The 20,127-nt window shown below is 38.7% G+C and overlaps 1 protein-coding gene across 5 annotated transcripts in view; it reads left to right on the forward strand.

Annotated features, from left to right (window-relative positions):
• SMAP1 (small ArfGAP 1) overlaps positions 1–20,127 on the forward strand; it is a 428,466-nt gene that overhangs the window by 238,064 nt on the left and 170,275 nt on the right. Inside the window, exon 1 of one of the 5 annotated variants that reach the window (XM_050789721.1) lies at positions 7,639–8,531. The exons of the other annotated variants lie outside the window; for them this stretch is intronic. The gene's annotated coding sequence lies outside the window, so the exon portion shown is untranslated. Of the gene's footprint in view, positions 1–7,638; positions 8,532–20,127 lie in introns of those variants that run through there. 5 annotated transcript variants of the gene reach the window in all.

Here is a 20,127-nt window from a genome sequence, read left to right on the forward strand (position 1 = left end):
CCTGGTTCTTGTAATATTTGTTTTCCTAGTAACTTGATTGTGTGTGGCTATTTGGAAGTTCTGTACTGTATTGAGGCTCAGTCGCTTGCTCTTCATGGACTGCACTAGTAAAACACTGAAAAATGGTCTTTTAAAAGGCCAAGAAGAAGAAAGAAGCTGAAGTTAAAAAGTACACATTTTGTCATTTTGAGTAATAACATGATTAAGTAGAGATGCTGGTAAATATTAAATCTGTTTATTAAAAATTGAATAGTAACAGTTTCAGAATTAACCTTCCTTCATCTACAGACATTGTTAAAAATAATTTAATTTTTGTTCAAATTTCTGTTTCCAGAAAAGTACTTTATAAAATCAGATTTTCACTAATGCTTTCTAAAATAATACAGATTTTTAAAAGCCGTTATTAACCATGTTAACTTTTTTTTTTTTTTCCATTTACTCTTTTGGAGTGGGGAGAAGAGAATCATGTACTTCTTAAATTAGGATGAAAAGTTTTACTTCTTTGGACCTGAAGAATAGGAAGTATTCATTTTGCTCAATGTTTGTATTGCCACGGTATATACTGAATGAATGTCTTTTGTATTTTGGTTTTGTCTGGCCTTTTGTTGGTTTACTTGTTTTGAGAAGTGAGGGATGTGGGAGAGAAGAGAATGGTATCAAGAGTACAAGGGTGCAGCTTGAAGGGCATGCACTCCACAGTATAATTTACAAGGATTTTTTTGTTGTTGTTGTTGCTACTAAATCTAGAAGAATATTAAAATGATCTTGTAAATTATTTCAATGTGTTATCTTGATCTTTCAGGCAAAAAATCATAGGTAAGGCCACTTGTTGGCTTAATTAGACTTGATTTCATAGTTGTAACTGAAAATTTTGACATGGTAGAGCAATAGATGTAAATATATTTTCGCAGTTTTTGAGTATTTGGTAAGGTTGAAGTACATTATGGAGGCTTTTTTAGTAGAATTCTTGGCTTGTTACATGATTTTGGATCTATATGCTAGGATGACATAATAAATGTAGTACTTTTAAAAGATATGTTAAGGATCTTACTCTACAGCTCAGTTACTAAGAAGTTTCGTTCTGTGTATGTATTGATGTTTTCTTCACTGTCTAGTAAATTGCATCAAACTTTTCATGTACTGTATTTCAAAGTTATTTCCCGGTTAACTTAATTTTCTTTCTTTTAAAGAAGCTTCTTCCACTGATCTTTGGGAATATGTACCGAAACTAAAGCTTAGGATTTGAGGTCCCTGTATTATCTTGCCTTATAATAGTTGGTAGAGGTATGTCAATTGGGTTTTGACATTTTCTTACTGAATCACCAGCTTGTGTTTCCTGGATTGACAGTATTTAAGAAGCAAGGAAGGAGAAAAGGATGGCATAGGCACCAGTTTCCTGCTCTTGATGCTGCTCTTACCAAATCTGTTGAACAACTGGGGAATTTAAGAACAGGCAGATGGAACTACTCCTCTTCTCTCCTAGCTGCATTCATGACTCAGTGGGAGTTTAAAGCAGCTCTTGTTGGTTATTAGTTGGTGACACTTTAGGGAGCAGTGAGGACTGAGAACGCCTTGCCAGCTTCAAGGTTAGTTTTCAGTATTTAAAGTGTTGTCTACAGGTAATCCTAGCTTTGATTTTTTTTTTTTTTTTTTTTTTCCCACTTCTGTATTCTTTCACAGGCTCAGAACAGGGCATCTTGTGCTGGACATCAGGAGTGGCCTGAACTAGTGGGTAGGGCTCCTAGAAAACATCACTGGGCTTGGCAGGCACCACACTGACATACCCCATGCTTGTTAATGTATATTTCTGAGATTTTAAAAATGCCAAATGCATTCAAGATCAGCCTGGCCAACATGGTGAAACCCTGTCTCCACTAAAAATATGAAAAATGTTAGCTGGGTGCGGCGGCAGGCGCCTGTAATCCCTACTTGGGAGACTGAGGCAGGAGAATTGCTTGAACCTGGGAGGCGGAGGTTGCAGTGAGTAGAGATCGCACTGCTGCACTCCAGCTTGGTTGACAGAGTAAGACTCCATCCCGGGGAAAAAAAAAAGAGCATACAGATAAAATTCACATTGAGACGTTTCTTCCCACTGTCCGCTCTCCCTAGCCCCTGGCAGACACCATTGCATGTTCTATCTCTATAGGTTTGCCTGTTCTGGATATTTCATGTAATACAACATACGGACTTTTGTTTCTGACTTTCACTTAATATGTTTTCAAAGTTCATTCATTTTGTAATGTGTCGGTACCTCATTCCTTTTATGGCTGAATAATATTCCATTGTATGGACAGACCACAGTTTATCCGTCTATTGATGCATCTTTTACTAGGTTTGATTTTGAGCATATTTAAATTGGTATGAAAGTGAGTCTCTTGCCCATTCAATTTTGGGTAGTCAGAAACATAAGGTTTTTTAACTCTGGAGATTGTTTTGTTTAGCCTGTATGATACTGAGAGGGTAAGCTCCTTGCTCACATCAAACACTCGTTTCTTCATTCCGCAGATCTTGACTTGAAGACACACTGTTAGATACTGTATTAGGTAAGAGAGCTAAAAAAATTTGTAAGACCTAAAGGAGTTTGTTTAGTGTGGGTTTTGTTTTTGCAAGTAAATAATTCTAAAATAATGTGCTAAGTACTTGTAATAATGGTTGTAAGAAATAACTACCTCTAAACTTATTTTAGGCTGTTGTTCCCCTTGCACCTTGACTTTTGCCCACTGGTGGTCTTTACAGTTGCTAGAATGCTGTTTCAAGACCTTCGCACGTGCTGTTCTTCTGCCTGGGAAGCTTTCTAACGAGTTTTTGCCTGCTCAGCTTTTGCTCATCTTTCAATTCCTGCTTAAATGTCTTTTCAAGGGAAATAATTCTCCTTGATCCTCTGAGATTAGATTAGGTTTCCATTTATAGATAAAAGACAACACCCTGAATCTTTTATTGCACTTATCACAATTATAATTAAACATTATTTAGGTGATTATGGGGTATACTAATCCCGGTTGGATTATAGCTGCAAGAGAGAACAGATCTTGTTTATCTTGGTTAGGGTAGTATCCCCAGTTTTCATTACATGTGGTAGGTAAATGTAACTTAGCAAATATTTTTTGAATGAATGAATGTGTGAATGAATGAGCACAGAGCCCCAGGCAGGCAGCAGGGTATGTGAAAAGGAGTGCACCTGTGAAAGGGAGTGGCATGTGGAGTGACCCTGTTGGGACAGTCACAGAAGGAGTCTTCATTTGAGCTATGTTCTGAAGGTGGAGTGGGATTTCATCAGATAGAGAAGGAATTAAAGGACACAGCTGCACACACAAATGTACCAGTGTGAAAGAGCAGAAGAAGTTTCCATATGGCCCTTACTAGATAAGCTTTCTTTAAGCATGAGCAGTTTTGGTAGTCTCAGGTCAGAGGAAGAACTGGGATAGTGAGGATTGCAGGCAAATCCTGAGTTAGGAGATGTTGTACAGTGGTCCAAGAAGAGGGTAAGAGAACCTGAATTCACACAATGTCAATGTATAAGTCAGGGTATAGAGCAGGAAACAGATCCACTGTAGCTATTTTCAGGAATCAGGTACTTACCAAGTCCTTGGAAAGGCTGGAGGAGGGGAAGTCAGGGAGCCACTACTGAACTGCTTTCAAGGCCACGCATACCGCCACTGCTACGGCTGCCCCACTGTCATAGCTGCTTCTCACCCATGAAACTGGCATGCTGACTGGGGAATAAGGCCGATGGTGCCGCAACCACTTAGTGTCTGTAGATGTTTTTTGTTAGTTGCTCTTCCTGTAGGAATGTGGCCTCTGTCCCACTTGTGCTTTCCATGTGCAAATAATTGGCACAACCTAATTATGTCGAATACCTTGCTTTCAAGGGAGTCTTTTAGCTTTATAACCTTTTCAAAAAATATAAACATGTAGAGCCCATTTGATTGCAAGAGCTAATCGAAGAGTTCATGTTTTTCATTAAGTCTTTGATATTTTAGAGTTGTTACATTTTAAAGTGTAGTAATTTTTACTAAAAAGTAAAGTTCACCTTGGGGACTGGTGTTTATTATGCTGTTGATGCTTATAGGACAAATTTATATAAGTAAAAGTCTGATTATAATTCACTTAAAGAAATTTGCCAATCTAAAAGTTTCCTGAAAATGTGAAGCTTCAGTCTGATGGGTCTGTTCTTGTAGTTCTGCTGATCTTGAGGTTTTTCCTGATTGTGCAGAGCCGTGGTATCAGAGCTGGGATGGAAACCATTGGTCTCTGACTCATCAGTTTAAAACTTGGGCAGCATGTTGTCTCCCCTCCTTTTGTTCTTCACAGTTCTTCTTTGTCTTTTTTTTGTTTGTTTAACATAACACTTTCAGTACTTGACTTCGTTAGTTAAGGAGACTTGCATCTCCTAAATTGTTGTTGTACTATATATATGTATATATATCTTTCTCCATCTTTATTAACCTATAACGGACTTGAATCCATGCTCTCTTTAAGGCAGAGTGGAATATTTGAAATTATGTACTTTATAAACTCAAGGCTTTGGCATTTTTTTTTTTTTTTTGGTACAGGTTCTCACTCTGTTGCTGGGCTGGAGTGCAGAGGTGCGATGTAGGCTCACTGCAACCTCTGCCTGCCTCGTTCAAGCAATCCTCCCCCCTCAGCCTCTCAAGTAGCTGGGACTACAGATGTGTGCCACCACACTTAGTTAATTTTTGTATTTTTTGTAGAAACTATGTTTCATCATGTTGCCCAGGCTAGTTTTGAACTCCTGGGTTCAAATGATCTGCCCACCTCAGTCTCCCAAAGTGCTGCAATTACAGGTGTGAGCCACCACACCCAGCCCCTTTTGCTTATTTCAAATTCTTCTGCTAATAGTCTTTCCAAGGATTAGAATCAAGCCATTTTAGTTCAGTTGCTCAATTTTCTCAATGCAAGAAGATCAAAGAAACTTGGAGGCCATTTTGTAATTATTATCAGAAGAGTTGACTGCCTTACATTCTTTTTTTTATTTTTATTTATTTATTTTTTTTTTTTTGAGACGGAGTCTCGCTCTGTCACCCAGGCTGGAGTGCAGTGGCGCGATCTCGGGTCACTGCAAGCTCCACCTCCCGGGTTTACGCCATTCTCCTGCCTCAGCCTCCCGAGTAGCTGGGACTACAGGCGCCCACCACCTCGCCCGGCTAGTTTTTTGTATTTTTTAGTAGAGACGGGGTTTCACCGTGTTCACCAGGATGGTCTCGATCTCCTGACCTCGTGATCCGCCCGTCTCGGCCTCCCAAAGTGCTGGGATTACAGGCTTGAGCCACCGCGCCCGGCCTGACTGCCTTACATTCTTACCACTGTAACAGAGTTAATTTTACAGACATTTAGTTTTGTTGATAAATCAATATTTTCTGGGCACTAAAAAGATTAAGTACTACGTTAGATACTACTGTGTGTGTTAAAAAAGTTTTGGATGCCAGCTGCAGTGGTTCACGCCTGTAATTTCAGAACTTCGGGAGACTGAGGCAGGTGGATCATCTGAGGCCAGGAGTTTGAGACCAGCATGGCCAACATGGCAAAACCCTGTCTCTACTAAACATTCTGAAATCAGCCAGGTGCGGTGGCGGGCGCCTGTAGTCCCATCTGCTCGGGAGGCTGAGGCAGGAGAATTGCTTGAACCCTGGAGGCGGAGGTTGCAGTGAGTCGAGATTGCGCCACTGCACTCCAGCCTTTGTCAAAAAAGACAAAAACGAAAAGTTTTGTGTTATAGTTGTCTACAAGCTAATTAGAGATCTCAGTAGACATGAAACAATTACCAGTTCTAATCTATGTTTACATTGGTAGATTGATTAGAAGTTAGAGATAGGATAGCTCCATTGTGACCTGGAGAATGTTAAAAAAAAAAAAAAAAAAAAAATCAAATAATAACGTTACATATATGCTCACAAATTACAGTTTTTTTTATTTTTTATTTTTACAAGAGATGATATACTTCACACTTTACATATGTTAACTCATTTAATCCTCAAAACAACCTTTGAGGTAGGTAATATTATCCAGGAACACAGAACTTAAAGTAGTGGAGCCAGGAATTTTTTCATTAAAAAAATTTTGGGAGGCTGGGAGCAGTGGCTTACATCTGTAATCCCAGCATGTTGGGAGGCCGAGGTGGGTGGATCAGTTGAGGTCAGGAGTTTGAGACCAGCCTGCCCAACTTGGTGAAACCCCATCTCTATTAAAAATACAAAAATTAGTTGGGCGTGGTGGTGCACGCCTATAATCCCAGCTACTGGGGAGGCTGAGACAGGAGAATCACTTGAAACCGGGATGCGGAGCTTACAGTGAACTGAGATCATGCCATTGCACTACAGCCTAGGCAACAGAAAAAAAAGCTTGGATTGGGGTGACTGGCACTTTTTTAGGAGCTGGGGATTAGCAGGGAATAGTTAGATAAGGTTCATGCTCAGAAGGATCTATTAGTCATTGGTGTGGAGAAAAGAGTTAACAAAGCAGGCCTCACAGCGTTTGGCTAACATCTGAGGGGGATCTTGGGGATGATCCCACCACCCTAAGTGATAAGAGTCTGTCATTGTACCTAAGTTGTTTGTATAATGAATGTGGTTTATGTTGAATATCTGCTTTTCTTCTGGGATTCTGGAATTGGCATATGTGGCAGGCAGGGGTACCTACTTGACTAGTCTCCCTAATAATCTTTGGCCCTGAGTCTCTGATGAGCTTCCCTGGTTGGCATTATTTTACATGTGTTGTCACAGCTCACTGCTGGGAGAATTAAGCGTGCTTATTGCAACTCCACTGAACGGGAGCACCTGGATGCTTGCTTATAATTTCCCCTGGACTTCTTGTGCCTTTCTGCTTTGCTGATTGTGCTTAGTATCTTTTTGCTATATTAAATCATAAAGATGAGTACAACGGTATATTGAATCTTTTGAATCTTCTTAGCAAATGACAGGACCTGAGGTTGGTCTTGGGGACCTCGAAGCATAATTGGTAATATATATTTTCTTCCAGTATATTATACAGCACATGTTGGAGCCTCAGTATATTTCTGCTGGCTCTAGAACCTAGCCTGCTAATAAGCGTACAGTCTGGAGGAGCAAGGATGAGCATTAGAGGCTTTTATAACCTGGGAAAATTGTGATTTTATTGAGATGAGATAGGGATGGGAATCTGAACTGTGGAGTCAGTATTTCAGCCCAGGAGATGTAGCCTGTGCTGTTAACTATGTTTGATGGTAATGCTAGATAAAACACCTGTTTTTGTTGTAGAAATTTTGTGAAGTAAGAGATTGTTGTTGGGAAGACTGTCTCCTTCAGCTAACTTAAGGTTTTTCTCAGATTATTGCCAAATATGTTCAAATGTGGGCAATATCTTCATTTTAGTTTTCCTCCTTGCATTTAAATGCAGAACCACCATAACTTCAAAATACCAATTTAAACAAATGGGGATTTTTATCTCATCACTAAACTTTATTTTATTTATTTATTTTTTCCTTTTTATAGAGACAGGGTCTCATGCTGTTGCCTAGGCTGGGGTGCAGTGGCGTGATCATAGCCCACTGTGGCCTCTAACTCCTGGGCTCAAGTGATCCGCCTGCCACAGCCTCCCGAGTAGCTGGGACTACAGGCTTGTCACCATGTCTGGCTAATTGATCTTTTATAAAGAGTGCCTTTCATTGAGCAGTGATGAGCTCAAGCCTAAACTTAAGAAAATAAGGGGAATTCTGGAAAATAATATTTGGGATAGATTTATCTTCCATTGTAGGAAAATTCATAAAAATTATGGTTTAGTCTAGGTGTTATTTAGTTCATGCATTTCTACTCTTGGAAGTTGCTTTTGGTGTAGGGTGATGATGGTGCACAGTGACAAAAAAATTAACAGAAGATTGTTTGAGTGAAATGATCATCACCAGTATATTCATTTCCTATTGCTGCTATTAAAAAATCCCATAAACTGAATGACTTAAAACAAAACAAATTTTATCATTTTAGCAGGTTTGGAGGTCACAGTTCAAAAAGAGTATGATTGAGCTAAAGGCAAGGTGTTAGCAGGCTTGCATTCCTTCTGGAGGTTCTAGGGGAGAATCTGTTTTCTTTTCCAGCTTGGAGAGGCCACCTGCATTCCTTGGCTCATGGCTCCTTCCTCCATCTTTGAAACTAGCAGTGTGTCATCCTTGATTCTGCTCCTCCTTGCCCCCCACTTTCACTGTTACATCTTCTCTGGCACTTTTATGACCCCTGTGATTACATTGAGTTTATCTAGGTAATCCAGGACAAAACTGCCATCTCAGAGTCCTTAAGTTATTCACAGAGATTCCAAGGATAGAACAGGACATCTTTGGGGGCCATTATTCTGCCTACCAAAGTGGATTTGTGATAAAAATTGTATACAGAATCTAGATTTTTTGTTTGGTTTTTTGTTTTCTTGAGGCAGAATCTTACTCTGTCACCCAAGCTGGAGTGCATTGGCACGATCTCTGCTCACTGCATCCACCGCCTCCCAGGTTCAAGGGATTGTCCTGTCTCAGCCTCTGGAGTAGCTTACAGGTGTGTGCCACCACATCTGGCTAATTTTTGTATTTTTGGTAGAGACAGGGTTTTGCTATGTTGGCCAGGCTGGTCTCGAACCCCTGAGCTCGAGTGATTCACCCGCCTTGGCCTCCCAAAGTGCTGGGATTACAGGCTTGAGCCACCGTGCCTGGCCAGAATCTAGATTTTTATAAGTGATACTGAGTTGGATGTATTTAAGATGGTATAGGTTGATGAAGTACTACTTAAATTAGCCTTTCTCACAGGACCTATTTAAAAATACATGCATGCAAGAGTCATTTAATGATCTCTTTGCAATGTTATCATTTATGTAGGAAATCCTAAGAAACTTACAGAAAAGGGATTAGAATGAATAATTGAGTTTATTAAGTTTACAGAAATAAAGTGACTATAGAAAAAGTAACTCATATACTAGCAACAAGTAATTGGAAGTTGAAATAAAAATTACGATTTACAATAGCATAACAGTATGAAAACTGTGGGATAAATTTAACAAAATATGTGCAAGACCTGTATACCGAGAATTACAGAAGATTGCTGAGAGAAATTAATGAATACTGTACCTAAAGAAGTGGAGAGAGATATCAGAGATATGCTCATGGATTAGAAGACTCAATATTTTTAAGATGTAATTTCCCTCCAAATTAATCTCTGGATTCAATATTATTCCAGTCAGAATCTCAGAAGCCTTTTTTTGTTGCAGCTGACAAGCTGATTCTAAAATTTTTAATGAAATGCAAGGGACCTTCCAAAATCAAAGCATTGAAGAAGAAAAAGAATGTTTGAAGTCTTACACAACCTGACTTTAACAGTTGTTAAAAAGCTACAGTTATCAAAACAATGTGGTATTGGTGTAAGGGCAGACATAGATCTGTGGAACATAATACATGGTCCAGAAATAGACTCACATATTATGGTCAGTTTTAACAGAAGTGCCAAGGTAGGAGAGAAAGGATAATTTTTTCAACAACAACAGAATGTATAATACCTTGAATCTTACCTCATGCCATTCACAAAAACTAATTTGAGATGGATCATAAAACTAAATGTAAGAGCTAAAACTATAAAACTGCTAGAAGAAAATATGGGGGAAAATCTCTGGGACCTTGAATTAAGCAAAGGATTCTTGGATGGGACACAAAATTATATTCCATAAAGTTAAAATTGAGAAAATGAACTTCATCAAAATTAAAAACTTTTGCTTTTCAAGAGACGCTTAAAAGTCATAGACTGGCTGGGAAAAATATTGTATCTGGTAAGGACCTTTATTCAGAATATCTAAAGAAATAATGCAACTTAATAGTAAGACAAAGTTAAAACAAGCACTTGAATGTTCACAGCAGCTTTATTCGTAATAGCCAAACACTGGAAACAATTCAAATGTCTATCAGTTGATGAATGAATAAAGAAAATAGTACATTTGTACAGTGGAATAATATTTTGCAATACAAAGCGATGAACTAGTGGATGAGTCATAAAAACATTCTGTTTAGCAAAAGAATCCATACACAAAAGACTATATAGTACAGATTACAAATACATGGTTTTCTTGTTTTTTTTTTTTTTGTTTGTTTGTTTTTGAGATGGAGTCTCACTGTGTCTCCCAGGCTGGAGTGCAGTGGTGTGATCTCGGCTCACTGCAGCCTCCACCTCTCGGGTTCAAGTGATTTTCCTACCTCAGCCTCTCGAGTAGCTGGGATTACAGGCACGCGCCACCACACCCAGCTAATTTTTGTATTTTTAGTAGAAACAGGGTTTCACCGTGTTGGCCAGGCTCGTCTCGAACTCCTAACCTCAGGTGATCCACCCGCCTTGGCCTCCCACAGTGCTGGGATTACGGGCGTCAGCCACTGCACCCAGCCATAATTACATGGAGTTCTATTAAATAAAGGGATAAAACTTATAGGGACAGAAAATAGGTCAGTGGTTGCTAAGGATTGGGATGAGGGAGTTTATTTAAACAAAATACAGTGCATAGGCTAGGAATGGTGGCTCACACCTCTAATCCCAGCACTTTGGGAGGCCAAGGCAGTTGGATCACTTGAGCCCAGAAATTCGAGGCCAGCCTTGGCAAAATGGTGAAACTCTGTCTCTACAAAAAAGTAAAAAAAAAAAAAAAAAAGCTGGGTGTGGTAGCACGTGCCTGTGGTGCCAGCTACTTGGGAGGCTAAGGTAGGAGGATCTCCTGAAGAGGTCAAGGCTACAGTGAGCCTGATTGTGCCACTGCACTCCAACCTGGGCAACAGAGTAAGACCCTGTCTCAAAAACAAAAACAAACAAACAAAGGAGAAGACAAATACGTTGTTTACTTCTTTTGCTGATGTTAACAGTTACTGTAGATTATGTAGCAGTTTCTCAATTCTTTTATTTGAATTTTTGTAACATATACACTCCTAAAGTTTTTTTCGTCTTCCTTGAAAATAAATTTAATGGTCTGAGTAAAGACTTTGCAGAAGTGATACACTTCTTGATACTGGTTTAAAGAATGAAAAATCTTTGGTGCCTTTTTTTGTGTGTGTTTTTTTTGTGTGTGTGCCAAGTCAATTAGAATACTAATGAGTGCTTTGAAAACATTATGGAAAACAGTGGTTTAATGTTTTTTCTTGAGGACTTGTGTTATTCATACACAGCTCTAAAGTTGCTTATGGAATCTTTAGAACATCAGGTTTTTTGGTGCCTCTAGGTGCAGGATTTTCTATTAGGTGCTAATAGGGCTGCAGGGATAACCAGTAGGGGTTCCTTTTTCATGACTAAGAGCAGCAAGCTCTCTAAGAAGCAAGTGTGGCGTATTTAGGTAGTATGTTAATGCAAGGTTTAGAGAAAATTTAAAATACAAATGAAATGGTTAGCTTTTGACAGGAGAAAAAAGATCAGGAAGACTATGGAACAATTTGTAAGAGAGTAAGATGGGTCTGAAATGTGAGGGGACAATTAGTTGATGAAGTCTTTTGCTGAGAATAAGGATAGTGGGACATCATAGGGGATTTAAGGTTATTCTTTGCACAGAATTTTTTTTTTTTTTTTTGAGATGGAATCTTCCTCTTCACTCAGGCTTGAGTGTAATGGTGCTATCTTGGCTCACTGCAACCTCTGCCTCCTGGGTTCAAGCGATTCTCTTGCCTCAGCCTCCCAGGTAGCTGGGATTATAGGCGCCCACCACCACACCCAGCTAACTTTTGTATTTTTAGTAGAGACGGGGTTTTGCTGTATCGGCCAGGCTGGTCTCGAACTCCTGACCTCAAGTGATCCACCTGCCTTGGCCTCCCCAAGTGCTGGGGATTACAGGCATGAGCCAACATGCCCGGCCTTCTGCACAGAATATTGGCTAATAGTCAGTGTTTTAAAATACTTTAAAAATTTGTAAAAAATAATCCCTCTCCACTGATTGGTATGTTTTCTAACTTTTGTGGTTGCATATACTGCTGCTACAAAGCTTTGTGTGCACACTTTTTTCTTCAGAATAAAATCTAAGGTCTATGTTAAAGAGTATACCAGATTAAAACCTGTTTGATCTGTATTGCCAGAAGTGTTGGGACCAGTTTACTTTCCCACCACTACTATCTAAAGAATGGCTAGGCGAGTGCTGTGGCTCATGCCTGTAATCCTAGCACTTTGGGAGGCCGAGGTGGGTGGATCACTTGAGGTCATGAGTACATAACCAGCCTGGCCAACATAGTGAAACCCTGTCTCTACTAAAAATACAAAAATTAGTCAGGCCTGGTGACACATGCCTATAATCCCAGCTACTCGGGAGGCTGAGGCAGGAGAATCACTTGTACCTGGGAGGCAGAGGTTGCAGAGACTGGAGATCGTGCCACTGCACTCCAGCCTGGTGACAGAGTGAGACTCCATCTCAAAAAAAGAGTTGCTGACTTATTGTACCCAGCCTGTTACTGGGCATTTGTATTTTTAAAAGGCTTCCTTAATACAGTTGGTGAAAATGTTATACTATTTTGCATTTTCTTGATACTCTTACAATTGAACTTTTTTTTTTTTTTTTTTTTTTTTGAGACGGACTCTCACTCTCTCACCCAGGCTGGAGTGCAGTGGCACGATCTCATCTTACTGCAGCCTCCGCTTCCTGGGGTCAAGCAGTTCTCTGCCTTAGCCTCCCGAGAAGCTGGGATTACAGGGGCCCGCCACCATGCCTGGATAAGTTTTTTGTATTTTTAGTAGATGGGGTTTCACCATCTTGATCAGGCTGGTCTTGAACTCCTGACCTTGTGATTCACCCGCCTTGGCCTCCCAAAGTGTTGGGATTACAGGCGTGAGCCACTGCGAATATTGAACATTTTTATTGTGCTCATTGGTCATTTCTATTCTGTTAGGATTTGCCCCTATATTTTGGGAGGGTGGGATTGGCACCCTTTTCACATTTCTCTCTTGACCAGTCATTGGGCCAAGAGAACACAAAATTCCAGACAACATTCATTCTTCTGGGTATCCTGGTAGGCTGTACCATTCATCTCTATATTGCACCCATAAGACCGTGAATAAGTGGGTTGAGCATTTTGGAAAGATATTTTCAGTTTCTGATCTATATATATATTTTTAGTAATTATGGAATTGTTGAAAGTTTAGACATAGAAGAGACCTGTATGGTATCTATTCGAGTCTCCTATACTAGAGAGATAAAAGAGGCTAAATGACTTGTTCAAAGCAATGGAACGGTGAGAGAACATGGGAGTGAACCCAAGTCTTCTGGAAATCTGTCTGTTACTTTGTCAGGTCACATATTAATGTGTTACCCTTGACCTTCACAAAAGACAGCACCCAGCTTTTTAATCTTTTCATTCTCTTTAAATTCAGTCCGTGTGCACAGTGAGAAGGGAGGTAAATTGTGGGTTTTTATGCTTAATCAAACTGTTATCTATGTAATGGCAGTATATTAAGAAGATAATTAGTTATCAGACTGAGCAAGGATTATCTATTATTATTATTATTATTTATTTATTTTTTTTTTTTGAGACGGAGTCTCGCTCTGTCGCCCAGGCTGGAGTGCAGTGGCTGGATGGATCTCAGCTCACTGCAAGCTCCGCCTCCCGGGTTCACGCCATTCTCCTGCCTCAGCCTCCCGAGTAGCTGGGACTACAGGCGCCCACCACCTCGCCCGGCTAGTTTTTTGTATTTTTTTAGTAGAGACGGGGTTTCACCATGTTAGCCAGGATGGTCTCGATCTCCTGACCTCGTGATCCGCCCGTCTCAGCCTCCCAAAGTGCTGGGATTATAGGCTTGAGCCACCGTGCCCGGCCGGATTATCTATTATTTAACCAGTTTATTCAAACATAAATTTGGCAGTAATGTAAACATGTTTTCAAAATTTGGGATGATATTTGTTGTCATCTACAATGTTAACTAGGAACAAATGGTTATCTCTTGATATAAATCTGTAAATAGCGTGGAAAATAAGAGGTATTTGTAAATATTTTTGTGTTTGAGAGATTGTACAGATAGATGGAAAGCACTAGAGCATTGGTGAAGGGGTGAACAAAATAAAGAAGGCTTTACTGTACTTAATCAGATTTTTGAATATTTAAGCTGATTTTTTTTTTTTTTTTTTTTTTTTGAGACGAAGTCTCGCTGTGTCGCCCAGGCTGGAGTGCAGTGGCCAGATCTCGGCTCACTGCGAGCTCCGCCTCCTGGGTTTATGCCCTTCTCCTGCCTCAGCCTCCCGAGTAGCTGGGACTACAGGCGCCCGCCACCTCGCCCGGCTAGTTTTTTGTATTTTTTAGTAGAGACGGGGTTTCACCGTGTTAGCCAGGATGGTCTCGATCTCCTGACCTCGTGATCTGCCCATCTCGGCCTCCCAAAGTGCTGGGATTACAGGCTTGAGCCACCGCGCCCGGCCGCTGATTTTTTTTAAGGATTCTTAGTCACCTGGGTAAAGAAAGAAATTTTAGATTTGACAAGGGGTAAACTTTAAGACCATCAGGTGAAACAAGGATTATAGATTCTTAAAAATTAGACTTCATTTCTCCTTTTATTTTATAACATACTAATGACCACCAAATCCTTAAATGATCACCAAAGTTCAACTTCTTTGCCAAAGTCAGCTAACACTTAAAATTTTCAGGGGAATGAATGCTGCATGTGTAGATTTTATTAGTTCCTTAAAGAACTTTCTAAGTTTTTCAGTGTCCTTATGGTATTTTGAACTTGTTTACATTTTTATTCCTTCTACCCAAGTTTACATGGTGAAGTAAAAACACAGTAGTTATATGGTAATATTTCCTCTGTAGTATTCTTCCTCCAGTTGTCTGTGGGTTGGTAGTCACTGCTCTTCTCTTATCTTTGAGAGGCAGGCTAGTTTGATAGGGAAAACATGGGCTGTGAAAGCTCACTGCTCTGTTTTGAAGGCTCAGCTCTCCCACTGCTGGCTCTCATTTCTTTCTTTCCTTTCACTCCCTCCTTCCTTCTTCGTGGTAGGAGTGTGGTATTTAAACTTTATGAGCCCCAGTGTCATTACATGTAGAATGGTAATACCTGTGTCACAGGGTTGTGAGGATTAACTGAGCTCGTGAAGTAATGTCTGGCACAAAGTAAGGGTTTGATACATGAGTAGGTGTTTGGTAATTATGCCAGGTCTTAGTTTTTTTTGAGCACTCATTCATTTTATGACTTTGCAGGAAGCATTTGTGAATTATATTTTGTTTGGTAAAAAATGTAATTGAACAGATTCTGAGACTAGGCCAGTGCAAAAATACTTGATGGAAGCCTCAGGAAAATAAAGTAGTTAATACTTGTTTTTTTTTTTTTTTTTTTTTTTTTTTTTAACTTTTTATCTGCTGGTTCACTAGAGTAGACATTAGTGAGGGATGCACAGCAGAAGCCCTACCCTGTCCTGTCCTGAGGAGCCTTTACTTTAAAGAGGCAGGCCATAAACACAGAGTGTATTCTGAAAAGGGTAGCACAAGCATTAGATGTTAAATAAATTCAGAGAAAATAAAAATCACCAAGAATGGGGGTTGGGGAAGGTTTTTAATAAAGGAGGTAGTTCTTGAGGAAGAGTGGAATCAAACTTAAAGGAGAATGGCAAAGTTATTTCATGTAGGAACAACCAGGTAAACAGGTTTGTGCATATACTTAGTGGACGTGCTTTGTACGTACCTTTCTGAAGGCAGGTGTAAGTACTGGGCAGAAATGTCCGGGAGAAAATAGACGAAGGGACAATTGTTGATTTGGGAGTTATCTGCATAGAAGTGTTTCCTAAAGTCCAATTACTCGAGTCAGCACTTTTAACCAGAGGGTCAATGATGAAGACTTTGTAGAGAGGCGATGGGATGAAGTAGAATTGTCCCATTCTTTGTGAAGGAAGACTGCAAGGAAAACCAGAACAGAGAAGCCTTGGGAGAAGAGTTTTTTGTTGTTGTTTTTTTTTTGACACAGAGCCTTACTTTGTCACCCAGGCTGGAGTGTAGTGGCATCACAATGGCTCACTGCAGCCTCAAACGCCTGGACTCAAATGATCTTCTTACCTCAGCCTCCTAGGTATCTCGGACTACAGATGTACGCCACCATGCCCAGCTCATTTAAGACATTCTTTTTGTAGAGACAGAGTCTTACTTGCTCTGTTGCCCAGGCTGGTCTTGAACTCTCGGCCTCAAGTGATCCTCCTGCCGTGGCCTCCCAAAGTGTTAGGATTATAGGCTGAGCCGTTGCACCCTGCCAGGGTTTTAAGTAGGGGATATGGTTAGGAAAATTAAATGCAATACAGAGGATCAAAGGAACTAGAAAAGGCCATTTGATTTTTGTATTTTTTGGTAGACATTAAAACTATTTTCTAAGCTCTTATGAAAATTTCTGTTGTAAAGCTAAACCCAAATTGCTTCAGAGTCTTGTTTTTTACCTGCTATGCAGTGCAGTAAGATTTAAGAAAGTGAATCTTTAGTATTCTAATGCTCTTCCTAGGCAGTCCTTTGCCATTTTAAATGCCTTTGCCACGTCTCATTGCTTGTTTTGTTTTCTGTGTTTAGTTTACTTTTGAAACAAATGCTTAATTTCTCTTGGAATTCTGACAGCTTATGTGGTCTGTGAGGAAAATTGTTTGGAATTTGTTTTGTAGCGGAAGGAATGTTATTAATATAGGTGTAAATGGCCCTTGAAATAAGGCTTAATGGAACTTTTGTCAGAGTTACTTTGTTTTGTTTGAGGGATTATAGTTAACTCTTGAATAAACTGATATAGTTGACAAAAATTGGTTTCTGGGAGACTTGTCGGGGTATTTTTGAAAAAAATATGTTCTTTTTTAGCACATTTGCTTTCTTATCTTACAGAAGTATAATTCTTTTTGTGTAAATGAATATAATAGTGTCTTTTGATTTAGTACAATTGGGCTTCTTAAATATTTGAATATGGTATATACCAAGTGGTGGTTTTGTAACATATATCTGCCCTCTGCTGGTCAAAATGCATTATTGCTATGAATTTAATAACTAGTAACTTCTTTGACTGTAATAATACTCTGTAATTTCAAAAGTAGGCATAAAACTAAACTTGGGAAAAAATACCCTTTTCATTTGAAGAGAATACTCTCTTTGGGACAGTTCTGCACAATGAATTATTCTGCCCAAAATGCCAGTAGTGTCCTGATTGAGAAATATTGACCTAATATATTGATGATGATGATTTTTGCATTTTGGCTGTCTCTATGTGTTTTTTTAAGTTTCTCTGTAAGTTCTTGGTTTGTCCTGTTCAATGTGGAAGTCACTAGCCATGAGACTATTTAACTGAATTTAAACGTTCATTTTCTTAGTTCCACTAGCCATATTTCTAGGCTTAATAGCCACTGTGGCTAGGAGCTAATGTGTTGGATAATGCAGATTATAGAATGTTTCCAGCATCATGGAAAGTACAGTTGGATAGTGCTGTTTTAATTTTTAAATTTTAAAAAGTGAGGATTATCATTTTAATGAAGTAATCATTTTCTTAAATTTGTGATGAATTTCTTTGCCATGCAGTCTTTTCACATAACAGCAGTTTCTCAAAAAACAATTCCAATTAACCAAGGGAAATATATTTTGTAGGATTTTAGGTTATTAAGATTTTGTTGTACCATGCAATTTGCTGTATACATATATTTATTGCTGAATGATTATAGTACATTTTTCTCAATGTGGGGCATTGAGTATTTCTAGTATTTTGCTCCTCTGTTTTGAAGAGTTGTTAGGTTAAAAATAATGGTCATTTTTTTTTGACACCATTTGGTTGAGATAATAGCTTCTTTACCCTTTTGGTGCATGTTTGGGATGGAAGGAAAGCTATAAATCAGAACATACGTAGAGAAACTATAATGTGTGAATCACAGTTGAATGTATGTTGGATGATTAAAGATTAACAAATACATAGACACTTGATCCAGTTTCTCCTAATGGTAACATCTTGTAACATTATAGATGAATGTCACAATCGATATACTGATGTTGATACAACCCACCAATCTTACTGTGACTTCTACAGTTTTGCTTGTACAGTAATGTGTGTGTGTGTGTGTGTGTATTTTTATACAATTTTATCACAGGTGAAGATACATATATCTGCCACCATAGTCAAGATATGGAACAGTTATATACCACAAGAATCTCTTGTGTTGCCCTGTTGAAACCACACACATTTTTCTCTGTCCCACTCCACCCATCCATTCCTAACCCATAGCATCCACGAATCTGTTTTTCACTTCCAAAATTTTGCCATTTCAAAAATGTTATATAAATAGAATCATGCAATATGCAACCTTCTAGGATTGGCCTTACTCAGTGTAATTCCTTCAAGACACATCCAAGTTGTTGCGTCTGTTAATAGTTCTTTTCTTTTTATTAAATAGAATTTTGTGATATGTTTGTACCATAGTTTGTTTAACCATTCACCTGTTGAAGGACCTCTGAACTGTTTGTAGTTGTTTAGTATTAAAAATAAAGCTGCTGTTACATTTTTGTATAGATTTTTGTGTGGATGTAAGTTTTTATTTCTCTGATAAGTGCCCAGTAGTGCAGTTTGGGTTGTATGGCGATTGCATGCTGAGATCCATAAAAAAAGTGCCAAACTTTTCCAAAGTGGTTGTACCATTTTATATATCTAATAATGATGTGAGCCATTTAGTTTCTCCATTTCTTTGCCAGCATTTGGTGGTGTGACTGTTTTTTATTTTAGTCATGTTAGATGTGTTGTAATAGTGATATTGGTTTCCATTTGGATTCTCCTAGTGGTTTATGGTGTTGAACATCTTTTCATGTGCCAGTTTTCACTCTGTATATCTTCTTCAGTGAAATGTCTGTTCATGTTTCATTTTCTAAATGGATTTTGTTTTTTACTGTTGAGTTTTGAAAGTGCTTTATATATTCTAGATACTAGTCGTTTGTCAGATATGTGCAAATACTTTTTCCTACTTTGTAGCTTATCTTTACATCCTCTTCACATGGTCTTTCATAGAAGAAAAGTTAATTTTGAAGAGGTTCAATTTATTAATTTTTTTTATGTACTGTGTTTTTAGCCAGTCTAAGTACAATTTGCCTAACCCTAGATCCTGAAGATTTTCTATGTTGTTTCCTAAAAGTTTTACAGAGATATGTTTTATATTTAAGTCCATGATCAATTTTGAGTTGTATTTTATATATAATACAAGGAATGGATCAAAGTTATTATTATTATTATTTTTTGCATATGGATATATTTGATCCTTTGAGAACAATATTTTTGTTTTTTTGAAACAGAGTCTTACTCTATCACCCAGGCTGGAGTGCAGTGGTGTGATCTTGGCTCACTGCATACCCTACCTCCCAATCTGGTTCAAGTGATTCTCATGTTGTGCCTCAGCCTCCTGAGTAGCTGGAATTACAGGCATGCGCCACCATGCCTGGCTAATTTTTGTATTTTTAGTAGAGATGGGGTTTCACCATGTTGGCCAGGCTGGTCTTGAACTCCCGACCTCAGGTGATCCACGTGCCTTGGCATCCCAAAGTGCTGGAATTACAGGTGTGAGCTACTGTGCCCGGCCTGAGAACCATTTCTTGGAAATATTAGTCTTTCTCCTTTTGCACCTTTGTAAAAAAGTAAATTGACCATATATGTCCAGGAGGGAGCACTTCTGAAATTTATTATGTTCCATTGACCTGTTTCTCTGCCTTTATGCCAGTATTGTACAGTCTTTATTACTGTAGCTTCTTAATAAGTCTGGAAGTAAGGTAGTGTAAGTCTTCCAACTTTGTTATTTTTTTCAAAACTGTTATGGCTATTCTAGGTTACTTGAATTTTCATATGAATTTTAGAATCGCTTTGTCAGTTTCTACAACTAATCTTAGATTTCAATGGGGAATACTTTGAGTCTGTAGATCCATTTGAGAGATAATTGACATCTTTATTAATAGAGTCTTCCAATCTGAACAAAATATATCTCTCCAATTATTTAGATCTTATTTAATTTTGCTTGGCAGTATTTTATAGTTTTCAGTGTATGGGCCTTGCTTATTTTTTGTTAGATTTTTCCATAAGATTTTACTTTTTAATGCTATTGTAAAAGATGTTTTTAAAATTTTAATTTCTGATTATTACCGGTATGTAGAAGTACCATAGGTTGCTGCACACTTACATCTTGCAACTT

The sequence above is a fragment of the Macaca thibetana genome, chromosome 4 (genome assembly GCF_024542745.1).
Source record: "Macaca thibetana thibetana isolate TM-01 chromosome 4, ASM2454274v1, whole genome shotgun sequence".
Classification (NCBI taxonomy): domain Eukaryota; kingdom Metazoa; phylum Chordata; class Mammalia; order Primates; family Cercopithecidae; genus Macaca; species Macaca thibetana.